Source organism: Saimiri boliviensis, chromosome 5, assembly GCF_048565385.1.
Source record: "Saimiri boliviensis isolate mSaiBol1 chromosome 5, mSaiBol1.pri, whole genome shotgun sequence".
Taxonomy (NCBI): Eukaryota; Metazoa; Chordata; class Mammalia; order Primates; family Cebidae; genus Saimiri; species Saimiri boliviensis.
In genome coordinates, this window is record NC_133453.1 from 31,661,384 (window position 1) to 31,673,861 (window position 12,478).

The following is a 12,478-nucleotide window of genomic DNA, read 5'->3' on the forward strand; positions in this document are numbered from 1 at the left end:
GACTGTAGAGAAAAGGAGACACTAATGTAAATTAGTTCAGCCACTGTGGAAAGCCTTTAGAAATTTCTCAAAGAACTTAAAACAGAACTACCATTTGACTCAGCAATCCCATTACTGGATATATATCCAAATGAAAATAAATCATTCTCCCAAAAAGACACATGCACTTGTGTATTCATTTCAGTACTATTCATAAGAGCAGAAACATGGAATCAATCCAGATGCCTATTAATGGTGGACTGGATAAAGAAAATGTGGTACATATACACCATGGAATACCACACAGCCATAAAAAGAATGAAAGCATGTCCTTTTCAGCCACATGGATGCAGCTGGAGGCTACTATCTGAAGTGAACTAAAGGAGAAACAGAAAACCAAATACCTCCTGTTCTCACTTATAAGTGGGAGCTAAACAGTGCGTACACATGGACATAAAGATGGGAACAACAAACACTAGAGACTACTAGAGGGTAGGAAGAGGAGAAACGGCTGCAAAACTGCTTATTGGGTACTCTACTTACTACCTGGGTGATGGAATCATTGATACCTCAAGCCTCAGTGTTATGCAATGTTCCCATGTAACAAACCTGCACATGTACCCCTGAATCTAATATAAAAGTTGAAATTAAAAAATACACTTCTTTGAATAATTTTTTAACCCCCTTTCTTCTCTCTTTCTTCTTCTTTCACTTTTCCCAGACTTAAATGAAATATTTTGAGTTTTTGTCTCTCATAATGAAAAGTAACTTTTTTACTTTTTTATTATTTCAAAGTTAATAATTTTTAAAAATGTATTTAAACATAAAATTGAAGGTTGTGTGATACTAATTATATTTGTTCAACTGAGGCCCCTATGCCTGAAATCTGTGTGTGGGAAGAATGCACTGTTAAAAGGGTAGAATAACGAATCACTGTGGGAAGGCTGAAAATTGTCTGAATCTATCAAAATGTCACAACCAAATTCAGGTTTAATTAAAAGCTAAGAAAAATCTGTTGTTGAATCCCACAAAATTGTTTTAGAAGATTACTCTTTGCAATATTAGTACTCAGTATTTTAGCTTCTTTCTAATTCACATCTTACAAACCTGAATTTCAACTATGATGGATGCTCACCTTTTTGTGAGAATAGGATACTGGAAATATCTGGAATTTTATAACTAGAGATTTAGTATGTTATCTGCCTCTGATGGGATGCTTTTGACTCAACTGGTCAATAAAAGTTAGTGAATGTTCTCCAGGTAAGACTGGGGGCACTTACAATATAGTAGCTTTGCCATCAATGCTGCTTTTTCTCCTTCTGCCTCAATCTGTCCTCACATATGCTACAAAGTAATAGGATGGATCAATGCAATGACCATAAGATCATTATTCAGACTGCAGATTCCTCAGCAAGAGGAAGCAGACATCATGATATTTATATGCCCTCAGCTTGCATCAATGGAGTAAATAAAATGCTTAAAAAATTCCAAGAAGAACAAAAGTACTAAAAATATAAAAATGTATAACATTTAGCAATATCCATCTTATTTTTTAATGGAATTGCATTTTAGTAAGGCCCATCGTATTCTCATATGATTTGGGATCTATCTGATATAACAACATTTTGAAATGTCTCCTTCACTTGGCTTCTAAGATAACACTCTCTTCCTTCCCTCCCCCTCCCTCCATCTACTTTTCAGTCTCCTCAGCTGACATGCCCTCATCTCCCTACCTCTATACATTGGAGAAGCCAAATCAGTAAATCCAGGATTTCTTTTATTTTCTATTTAATCTCACTTCCTTGATACTGAGACTCTAAATACTATCTACATGCTGATGAACTTATATTTCCAATGTGAGCTTCCCTCCTCAACTCTTGATTCTTAGAGGGAAAATTAACTACTTAATATCTTAGTTTAGATGTCTAACACACATTTTGAACCTATCATTTTCTAACCAGAATAGTCTTCGCCTTTCAATAAAGGACAACAACGTTCTAGCTACTAAGGCAAAATACTGTCATCCTTAATGTCACTATTTCTCTTTCTCCATCCATTCAAACCCAAAGCAAATTCTGTAGCATTAGATATAAAATATGTCTATCATACATTCATTTCCTATGTTTCTGCAGTAGACATTTGATCTCACCACTTGGACCTTGCAACCTAATGTCTTTTCTCTAGATAGCAGCAGTGTAGTGCTGCCAAAATATGTTAATCCATGACAATTCTCAACTCAGAACTCTCTAGTACTTTCCATAGCATGCAGAATGTACACCAGAGTTCTTATAGGGCTCAGTCTTATCACTGTTTATTATCCCAAAGTTCTCTGGGCTCAGTCTTATCACCGATTTCCTACAACTTTCTCCTTTGCTCACTCCACTCCAACTATACTGGCCTTCTTCTGTTATTCGAGAATACTAGGTAAGGTTTTACCCAAGGCCTTTTTACTTGTTTCTGGCTAGAATTCCTCCTTCAGGTTTCCATATAATGTACTACGTCTCCTCCATCAGGCATACTCAACATTCACCATCTCAAAGAGAATATCCCTAGACATCCTTAACTAAAAGTGCAATTCTTTTCCTTGCTCTAAAAAACTAAAAAGGTTTCTATCCCATTTTTCATCTTTATTAAATCCAAAAGAATTTATAAACCATCTCACTAATCTTGTTTTTTGCATTTTCCCCACTACTTCATAAGGTTCATGTCACATGGTTGTCCTGGGGTAAGGTCAGCAAGGCATCTAGGTTGCAAAATTTAAGGAGACACTCACTCTTAGGTCATGCAAGTCCCTTCATGCTTGTCACAGCTCTACTTTCATAAAGGCAGAGATTTTAATTTATTTGTTAACGGATACTTTCAAAATGCCCATCATAGTGCCTGACATAAGTGGATGTTTGCTAAATTCTTATTAGCTTAATGTATTTCAGATACTTAATAATTTCAGAAAACCAAGTATATCCCAACTGGCATCTGCTGATCAATATTGGAATTTAATAAGAACTTAATCTCCAGTGACCCACTTTGGTTAAGTGCTTTCACATTAACAACTCGTAAAATGCCTGGTAAAATATAGAAGCTCTCCTTTTTCTGCAGAGCATACATTTCAAGACCCCCAGTGGATGCTTGAAACCATGGATAGTACCTATATATACTATGTTTTTTCCTATACATGCATACCTATGATGAAGTTTATTTAAAAATTTGACATAGTAACACATTAATAATAAAATAGAATAATTATAACAATATACTTTAATAAAAGTTATAATAAAAAAATTAATAAGTTATAATAACATTTATTTGGTCTTCCTCTCTCTCACAATATCTTATTGTAATGGACTAGCCTGTTTCCAGACTTTGGTTGACCCCAGGTAACTGAAACCACAGAAAGAAACTGTGAATAAGGAGAGACTCCTGTATTGAAACTTACCTATATAGGCATATGTTTACACCCAATTTAGATATGGAGTTGATAACAAGTAATTCCTTATCCTTAGAGGGATACTTAAATCTTCTCCTACATCCAAATATTATACAAAACATAACTGTATTGGCCACAAGTAAAACTCAAAGTGTTTACATTTTGTTGAAACATAATATATGAGTAAAAAAGAATGATTTTTGATAGTCAACTGAAAAAATCTAGGGTGTGATATTACCAGAATAGAAATGGAGAATATTTTTTAAGAGACTTATCTAAACGGCAAAAATATAGATTCAAAGGGAAACTATGTGGATACAAGTTCTATTGTATTCTACTTACATATCTGGTATCCTACTCAATATTTGGTTGTGGAAGAATTATCAGGGTAAACCCTTTGAAGAAAGGGGAAGGCAGTGATTAAGTGATGGAGTCTCTGAGGACCTGTGGCCTCAGAGTTTTTCTCTGTTACTAGTATGAATGCTGAACACTGAAAGGATGCATGCTCACCAGGTGAAAGAGAAACCTGTAAGAAATACAGGCATATCTGAGAGATTGCAGGTCCAGTTACACACCACCACAGTAAAGCAAATATTACAATAAAGTAAGAGGCATTTTTTTTTGGTTTCTCAGTGCCAACAAAAGTTATATTTACACTATTCTAACTAGTCTAAGTGTGCAACAACCTTACATCTAAAAACTGTACATAACTTCATTTAAAAATACATTATTGCTAAAAAATACTAACAATCTAGACTTTAGTGAGTAATAAACTTTTTTGCAGGTGAGAATTTTGCTTCAGTGTCTATGGCTGCTGACTAATCAGGGTGGTGGTTGCTGAATGTTGGGGCTATTACAATTTCTTAAAATAATACAGCAGTAAAATTGGCATTGATTGACTTTTGCTTTCACAGAAGATTTCTCTTCAACATGTAATGTTGTTTAATAGTATTTTTCCCACAGTAGAACTGCTTTCAGAATTGGAGTGAATCCTCTCAAACCCTGCCACTGCTTTGTCAACTGAATTTATGTAATATTTGAAATCCATTTTTTATCATTTCAACAATATTCATAGAATCTTCATCATGAGTAGATTCCATCTCAAAAAACCATTTTCTTTGCTTTTCCATAAAAAGTAACTCCTCACCCATTAAAGTTATGTCAGGAGATTGCAACAATTCAGTCACATCTTCAGGCTCCATTTCTGATTCTAGTTCTCTTGCTCTTTCTACAACATCTGCAGTGACTTCTTCCATTGAAACCCTGAATTTCTCAAAATCATCCATGAGGGTTGAAATCAACTTCTTCCAAATTCTGGTTAATGTTGGTATTTTGACCTCCTCTCATGATCACACATATTTTTTTTTTATTTTTATTTTTTATTTTTTAATTTAATTTTATTTTTTTATTGCATTTTAGGTTTTGGGGTACATGTGAAGAACATGCAAGATTGTTGCATAGGTACACACATGGCAGTGTGGTTTGCTGCCTTCCGTCCCCTCACCTGTATCTGTCATTTCTCCCCATGCTATCTCTTCCCACCTCCCCACCCCCGTCCCTCCCCCATTTCCCCCAAACGGACCCCAGTGTGTAGTGCTCCCCTCCCTGTGTCCATGTGTTCTCATTGGATCACACATATTCTTAAATGGCATCTAGAAATAGTAAATGCCTTTTACAAGATTTTCAATTTGTCTAGCTCCATCAGAGGAATCACTATCTATGGCAACTATGGCATTACAAAATGTATTTCTTACATAACAAAACTTGAAAGTCAAAATTACTCCTTGATCCATGGGCTGTAACATACATATGGTGTTAGCAGGCATAAGAATAATATCACTTTTTTGTGTATCTCCATCAGAGCTCTTGAGTAATCAAGTACATTGTCAACGAGCAGTATAAGCAGTAGGTCTCAACAGTGGCCTTAAAATATTCAGCAAACCATGCTGTAAATAGACGTGCTGTCACTCAGACTTTGTTGTTCATTACAGAGCACAGGCAGAGTAGATTTAGCACTAGCTTCATGTTAAAGTCACCAACTGCATTAGCTCTTAATAAGAGAGTCAGCCTGTCTTTTGAAGCTTTGAAGCCAGACACTGACTTCTCCTCTTAGCTGTGAAAGTCCTAGATAACATCTTCTTTCAATAAAATGTTGTTTCTTCTACATTGAAAATCTGTCATTTAGTGTAGCCACCTTCTTCAATGATCTTAGCTAGATCTTCTGGATAATTTGTTGTAGTTTCTACATCAGCACTTGCTTCTTCACTTTGAACTTTTATGTTATGGAAAAGGATTATTTCTTTAAACTTCATGAACAAACTTCTGCTAGCTTCAAACTTTTCCTCTGCAGCTTCCCCACCTCTCTCAGCATCATATAATTGAAGAGAATTGGTCTGGATTAGGCTTTGGCCTAAGGGGATATTGTGGCTGGTTTGATCTTCTAACCAGGCTACTAAAACTTTCTCCATATCAGCAAGAAGACTGCTTGGCTTTCTTGTCACGTGTGTTCACTGGAGTAGCATTTTTAATTTCCTTCAAGAACTTTTCTTCTGCATTTACAACTTGGCTGTTTGTTGCAGGAAGCCTAGTTGTTGACCTATCAGGGCTTTTGACAGGCCTTTGTCACTAATCTTAATCATTTTTTAACTTTTGATTAAAGTAAGAGCTATGAGACTCTTGTTTTCACTTGAACACTTAGTCTATTGTGGGGTTATTCACCAGCCTAATTTCAATATTGTTATGTATCCACAAATAGGGAGGCTTGAGCACAGGGAGAGAGATGAGACTGGTCACTGGAACACTTAGAACATGGACAACATTTCTTAATTAAGTTTGCCATTTTATATGGATAGGGTTCATGATATCTCATAAAAATTACAATAGTAACAGCAAAGATCACTGATCACAGATTATCATAACTGACATAATTAATAATAAAAGTAAAATTGGAAATATTAGAATTATCAAAATGTGACACTGAGACATGAAGTGAGCACTTGCTGTTAGAAAATGAAGTCAGTACACTTGCTTCATGCAGGGTTGCAATGCCATAGACCTTAAATTTGTAAAACACATAGTATCTTTGAAGTTCAATAAGGCAAGAACCATAAAATGAGGTATGCCTGTGTGGATAGAATCTACGAAAATGTTTTTGAATAAACCTGAGCAAAAGTCAGGAGAAGAAAATGCATCACAAGGAGAATTAACTGACAGGGAAGCTACTTGACCAGTAATTCTCTACAGTTCCACATGAAATGCTGACCAAACAAAGCATCTATTAAAAGCTCGACAAAGCTGTAGTGAAGTTCAAAGAAATGATTAAAAGATAACCAAAGAAATGAAAAGCAAACTGGATTATTTCTGTGGGGAGAGATATTATAATCTAAAATATTCCAGAAGCAAGGTAATATAACACGCCATAGGGAAAATTATACTAGAGTGAAATTATAGTCACGGTGGTAGTAGAAAGAAATGAAGAAATTTTGTGATACAAACAGGTAAAGATCCAGTAAAGAATATAAATGATAAACATAGGTTTGAAAGATGATGAGTATCCAGAGTATCCTAAGTAATTTTTCTAAGGTGCATTGATCAAAACATAAAGAATGGTTATCATAACATATATTGAAAGAAACCTTTCCCAATATGATATGTGACTCTGTAAATGAAAAGAACTTTGAGTTTTGCAGTAAAAATATTGATACAAAATAATTAATACTAAGAGATAATCCTATAAAGCTCATTAAAATTCAATAATGAAGAAAACAGTCTTAATATATCCATGTAGGAAAACATACTCATGTACAAAGGAGAAAAATTTCTTCAGTGAAAAACATATTGTAAGAAGATAGTGGAGCAATAAAAGATCTGAGTAATATGATATATATACTCTTACCATAAAGGTGGAGATGTCCAGTATGAAACACCAACTCAGGGACATAGCAATCTTGAAATCCTACTTGATCATATCTGAATATTCAAGAAATAGAACAAAGTACTCAGATATATTAGTTTCCTATTGCTGCTGTAACAAATTACATAAACTTGAAGACTTAAAAGAGCACAATTTTTAAAAAATCATCTAGTTTTGGAGTTCGAGTCCAAAATGAGTGTCACTGTACTAAAATCAAGGCATCAGTGGGATTTCTTGAGGGTTTAGGGAAAAATCCATTTCCTTGCCTTTTCCAGACCCTGGAGATTGACAACATTCATGGCCACTTCTTTCATTTTCAAATCCAATACCATAGTATTTTCAAATCTGTCTCTGACTTTTACATTATTAGCTTCCTCTTTCACTTGTAAACACCCTGGTGACTTAAATTGGATCCACTCAGATAAACCAGAATAATTTTCCCATTTCAATATTTTTAATTATATCTGGGAAGTTCTGCAACATAACATAACATGTTCACAGGTTCTGGGGATTTGAATGTGAATATTTTCAGGTGTTATTATTCTGGCTACCACATCAGTTATAGGGAAACCATGGTAAAGAACTGATGTAAATATTAAATCTGTCTAAAAATAGAAATAAAACATATATTGTTTAATTTCAGCAATAAATTAGAATATACATATTACAAATAGAATAGAATGCACATATAAATTTTGAACATATAAAAACATACTTTTGATAAAGTGAAGTAATTAAAATGTTTTTAAATAATTGAGAGATATACAATAACTGAATGTAAAGAATGATTGTCTCTTAATGATGTGATTTTGTGCCTTTTATTTATACTTTGTTTTCCAGATTTTTGTAATAGGTATGATATTTGAAATCAAAACCAATGTATACTAAAATGAAATAAGTTATCTTCAAACACTCACACTTACATATACAAACATATATAAATCCATCATGTAAGTACTAGTCCAGACATTTAAAACATCCTTACATTGTAGATATAAACAAAACAACAAATAGTGTAGAATTATAGTAGAATGATTTATATTCCTTTGGGTATTATAAAGACACATGCATGCATAGATTCATTGCAACATTATTCCCAATAGCAAAGACATGGAATCAACCTAAGTGCCCATCAATGATAGAATGGAGAAAGAAAATTGGTACATGCACACCATGGAATACTAGCCATAAAAAAGAATGAGATCATGTCTTGTGCAGGCACATGGATGGAGCTGGAGGCCATTATCCTTAGCAAACTGACACATGAACAGTAAAACAAATACTGCTTGTTCACATTTGTAAGTGGGAGCTAAATAATAAGAACACATGGACACATAGAAGGAAACAACACACACTAGGACCTGTCAGAGAGTGGAAGGTGGGAGGAGGGAGAGGATCAGGAAAAATAACTAACTGGATACTAGGCTTAATTCTGGGTAATGAAACAATTGGTACAACACCCTTATGTCACAAGTTTATGTGACAAACCTGCACATATAGCCCTGAACTTAAAAGTTAAAAAAATTAATTTCAATGAATTAAAATAAAAAATAAAAAAGAATAATATAAAATTAAGCATTTTATATCAAATTTAAACCATAACATCAAACATTTTTCTCTGATTTGCTTTTTTAAAACATATCTTCATTTTATTTGAAATTATTTTATAAATTTTAGTGAAGTTTGTATTAAAAGAAAAAGGAGAAATGGGGAAAGTATGAAAAGTCAAATGACTCAGAAAGAGATCAGAGAGTGCAAAAGGACATCTTTGCAGATAAGAAAATAAGAATAGATGACTCATGGAGTTTAATCATCCAGTTCTCTTGCTTTGCGTCAAGATTCAGTAAAGTGGGTGATAAAAAATTGTCATGAGTTGGTTATTTTTATTTAAAATTCATTTGCCTATAGATAAGTCTCTATTAGACAGTCTATTTGAGATACAGGGATGGTAGATGTATATATCAACTAGCCAATATCCTGCTATCAATATGGTTCCATGAAGAACACATATTCTAACACAACTGACTCCAATCAACTATCACAATTCAAGTCTCTATTTCAGTACCATATAGAACCTTGACAAATAGCTATGTTCTAGGCACTACTCAATAAAAAAGTGTATTATCAATGACCAAAACAAAAGAATCTGTCCTTATTGAACTGATTTGTAGTGGGTAAGAAAGGCTACAAACAATAAACACAGTAAATAAATAATTTAGAATATGTTAGAAAGAAGGAATTGCTATGGGTTAAAGAAAGGAAAAGTAGGTTTGAGTAATGGTGACAAGGAGTGCTGGGGTAGGGGGAAAATTGGAAATAAATTGCAGTATGAAATGGGGTGGTCAGAAGGTGATATTTGAGCAGATTTGAAGGTTATGTTATTGCTAAACAAGAAGCTATCTGGAGACTACAGCTGACAGAGGATACAGGTATAGAAAAAAGATTCAAAGTAAAAATTGCTTGGGAAGTGATGTCAGCAAGATGACAGACTGGGTGATCCTAACTCTCACCCCTAAACAAAAACAATGATAAAATCAATTATTTGTGGAAAAGGATACATCTGGGAGAAGCCCTGAGGTAGTTAGGGGCAGCAGCAATCCATAGGAGTGCAGAGACCAGGAATGGCTAATAGAAAGGGGTAGGAAGCCTGAGTCTTTGTAATAGAATTATTTATAATCCTTTGGGTATATACCCAGTAATGGGATTGCTGGGTCAAATGGTATTTCTATTTCTAGATCCTTGAGGAATTGCCACACTGTCTTCCACAATGGTTGAACAAATTTACACTTCCACTGACAGTATAAAAGTGTTCCTATTTCTCCACATCCTCTCCAGCATCTGTTATCTGCAGATTTTTTTAATGATCACCATTCTACTGGCATGAGATGGTATCTCAATGTAGTTTTGATTTGCATTTCTCTAATGACCAGTGATGATGAGCATTTTTTCATGTTTGTTGGCTGCATAAATGTCTTATTTTGAAAAGCGTCTGTTCATATACTTCACCCACTTTTTGATGGTGTTGTTTGTTTTTTTTCTTGTAAATCTGTTTTAGTTATTTGCAGATTATGGATATTCGTCTTTTGTCAGATGGGTAGCTTGCAAACACTTTTTCCCATTCTATTGGTTGCTGATTCACTCTAATGATTGTTTCTTTTGCTGTGAAGAAGGTCTTAAGCTTAATTAGATCCCATTTGCCTATTTTGGCTTTTGTTGCCATTGCTTTTGGTGTTTTAGTCATGAAGTCCTTGCCTATGCCTATGTCCTGAATGGTTTTGCCTAGGTTTTCTTCTAGGGTTTTTATGGTTTTAGGTCTTATGTTTAAATCTTTAATCCATCTGGAGTTAATTTTTGTATAAGGTGTAAAGAAGGGGTCCAATTTTAGCTTTCTCATATGGCTAGCCAGTTTTCCTGACACCATTTATTAAACAGGGAATCCCTTCCCCATTGCTTGTTTCTTCAGGTTTATCAAAGATCAGATTGTTGTAGATGTGTGGTCTTATTTCCGAGGCCTCTGTTCTGTTCCATTGGTCTTTATCTATGTTCTGGTACCAGTACCATGCTGTTTTGATTACTGTAGCCTTGTAGTATAGTTTGAAGTCAGGTAGTGTGACACCTCCAGCTTCGTTCTTTTTGTTTGGGATTGTGTTGGCTATGCAGACTGTTTTTTGGTTCCATGTGAAGTTTAAGGTGTTTTTTTCCAGTTCTGTGAAGAAAGTCAATGGTAGCTTGATGGGGATAGCATTGAATCTATAAATTACTTTGGGAAGTGTGGCCATTTTCACAATATTGATTCTTCCTAACCATGAGTATGGAATGCTTTTCCATCTGTTTGTGTCCTGTTTTATTTGCTTGAGCAGTGGTTTGTAGTTTTCCTTGAAGAGGTCCTTCATGTCCCTTGTTGGCTGTATTCCTAGATGTTTTATTGTCTTTGTAGCAATTGTGAATAAGAGTTCACTCTTGATTTGGCTGTTTGTCTGTTATTGGTATATAGGAATGCTTGTGATTTTTGCACATCGATTTTGCGGCACTGTTTACAATAACAAAGACTTGGAACCAACCCAAATGCCCATCAATGATAGACTGGATAAAGAAAATGTGGAACATATACATCATGGAATACTATGCAGCCATTAAAAAGGATTAGTTAATGTCCTTTGCAGGGACATGGATGAAGCTGGAAACCATCATTTTCAGCAAACTGACACAAGAACAGAAAACCAAACACTGCATGTTCTCATTCATAAGTGGGTATTGAACAATGAGAAAACAAGGACACAGGAAGGGGAATATCACACAATGGGGCCTGTTGGGGACTGGAGGGGAAGTAAGAGAGGGATAGCAGGGAGTAAGGGGATTGGGGAGGGATAACATTAAGAGAAATACCTAATGTAGGTGATGGGGGGAATGGATGCAGCAAACCACAGTGGCAAGTGTATACCTATGTAACAATCCCACAAGATCTGCACATGTACCCCAGAACCTAAAGCATAATAAAATAAAAGAGTAGGAAGAATATTTTTTTCTGTGTTTCTCCATCTTCCAGACTAGCACAGTGCCACAGGAAATCCCCTTGGTCACTGGTTTTCCCATGGGGGAACAGGGATAGTGGGTTGACCTCAGCAGCTGTTGACACTGAGAATTCCAGTGGCCCTTCCTACCATTCCAGAGGATTCCTATGGTCTTCTCTGACATGGACCCCAGCTACTGCATCACTGAAGCCACAGATGCCAAGTACCACCTCTTCCTACACTGGACTCAGAGCTGCTGGAGTTGCTTCCAAAGCCAGGCTGCACATGCCCATGCCTGAGAATAGGCACCTGCCATAAAGCATGTGCCTATACACAGCTCCTAGCACTTAATTGTGCCACCACATGCATGCTCAGGTGCCTACCGGACCAGCTCTGCACCACAATTGTGCACATATGACCAAGGGACCAGACATCTGCTGAAGGTAAGCATATGCACCCATGAGACCACATGCTCATTGCAGCTTTGCCCAGTGCCCACCAAACCTGATTATTATGTGCCTCTCACCTCCATGGCACATGCTCCAGCATGCTCAATAGACTAGGCATTCACTGTAGCTGCATGTGTACACATGCACCCACCAGACTTAACTTCTGTGTGCCCCTCCCAGACAGTTCCTCATATGCCCCTAG

General features: G+C 35.6%; 1 long non-coding RNA gene across 1 annotated transcript in view; it reads left to right on the forward strand.

Annotated features, from left to right (window-relative positions):
• Nucleotides 1-12,264, forward strand: part of LOC141584450 (uncharacterized) — a 191,986-nt gene extending 179,722 nt beyond the window's left edge. Inside the window, exon 7 of the long non-coding RNA XR_012517503.1 lies at nucleotides 11,986-12,264. This is a non-coding gene — a long non-coding RNA (uncharacterized LOC141584450). The remainder of the gene's footprint in view (nucleotides 1-11,985) is intronic.
• Nucleotides 12,265-12,478: the final 214 nt, after the last annotated feature.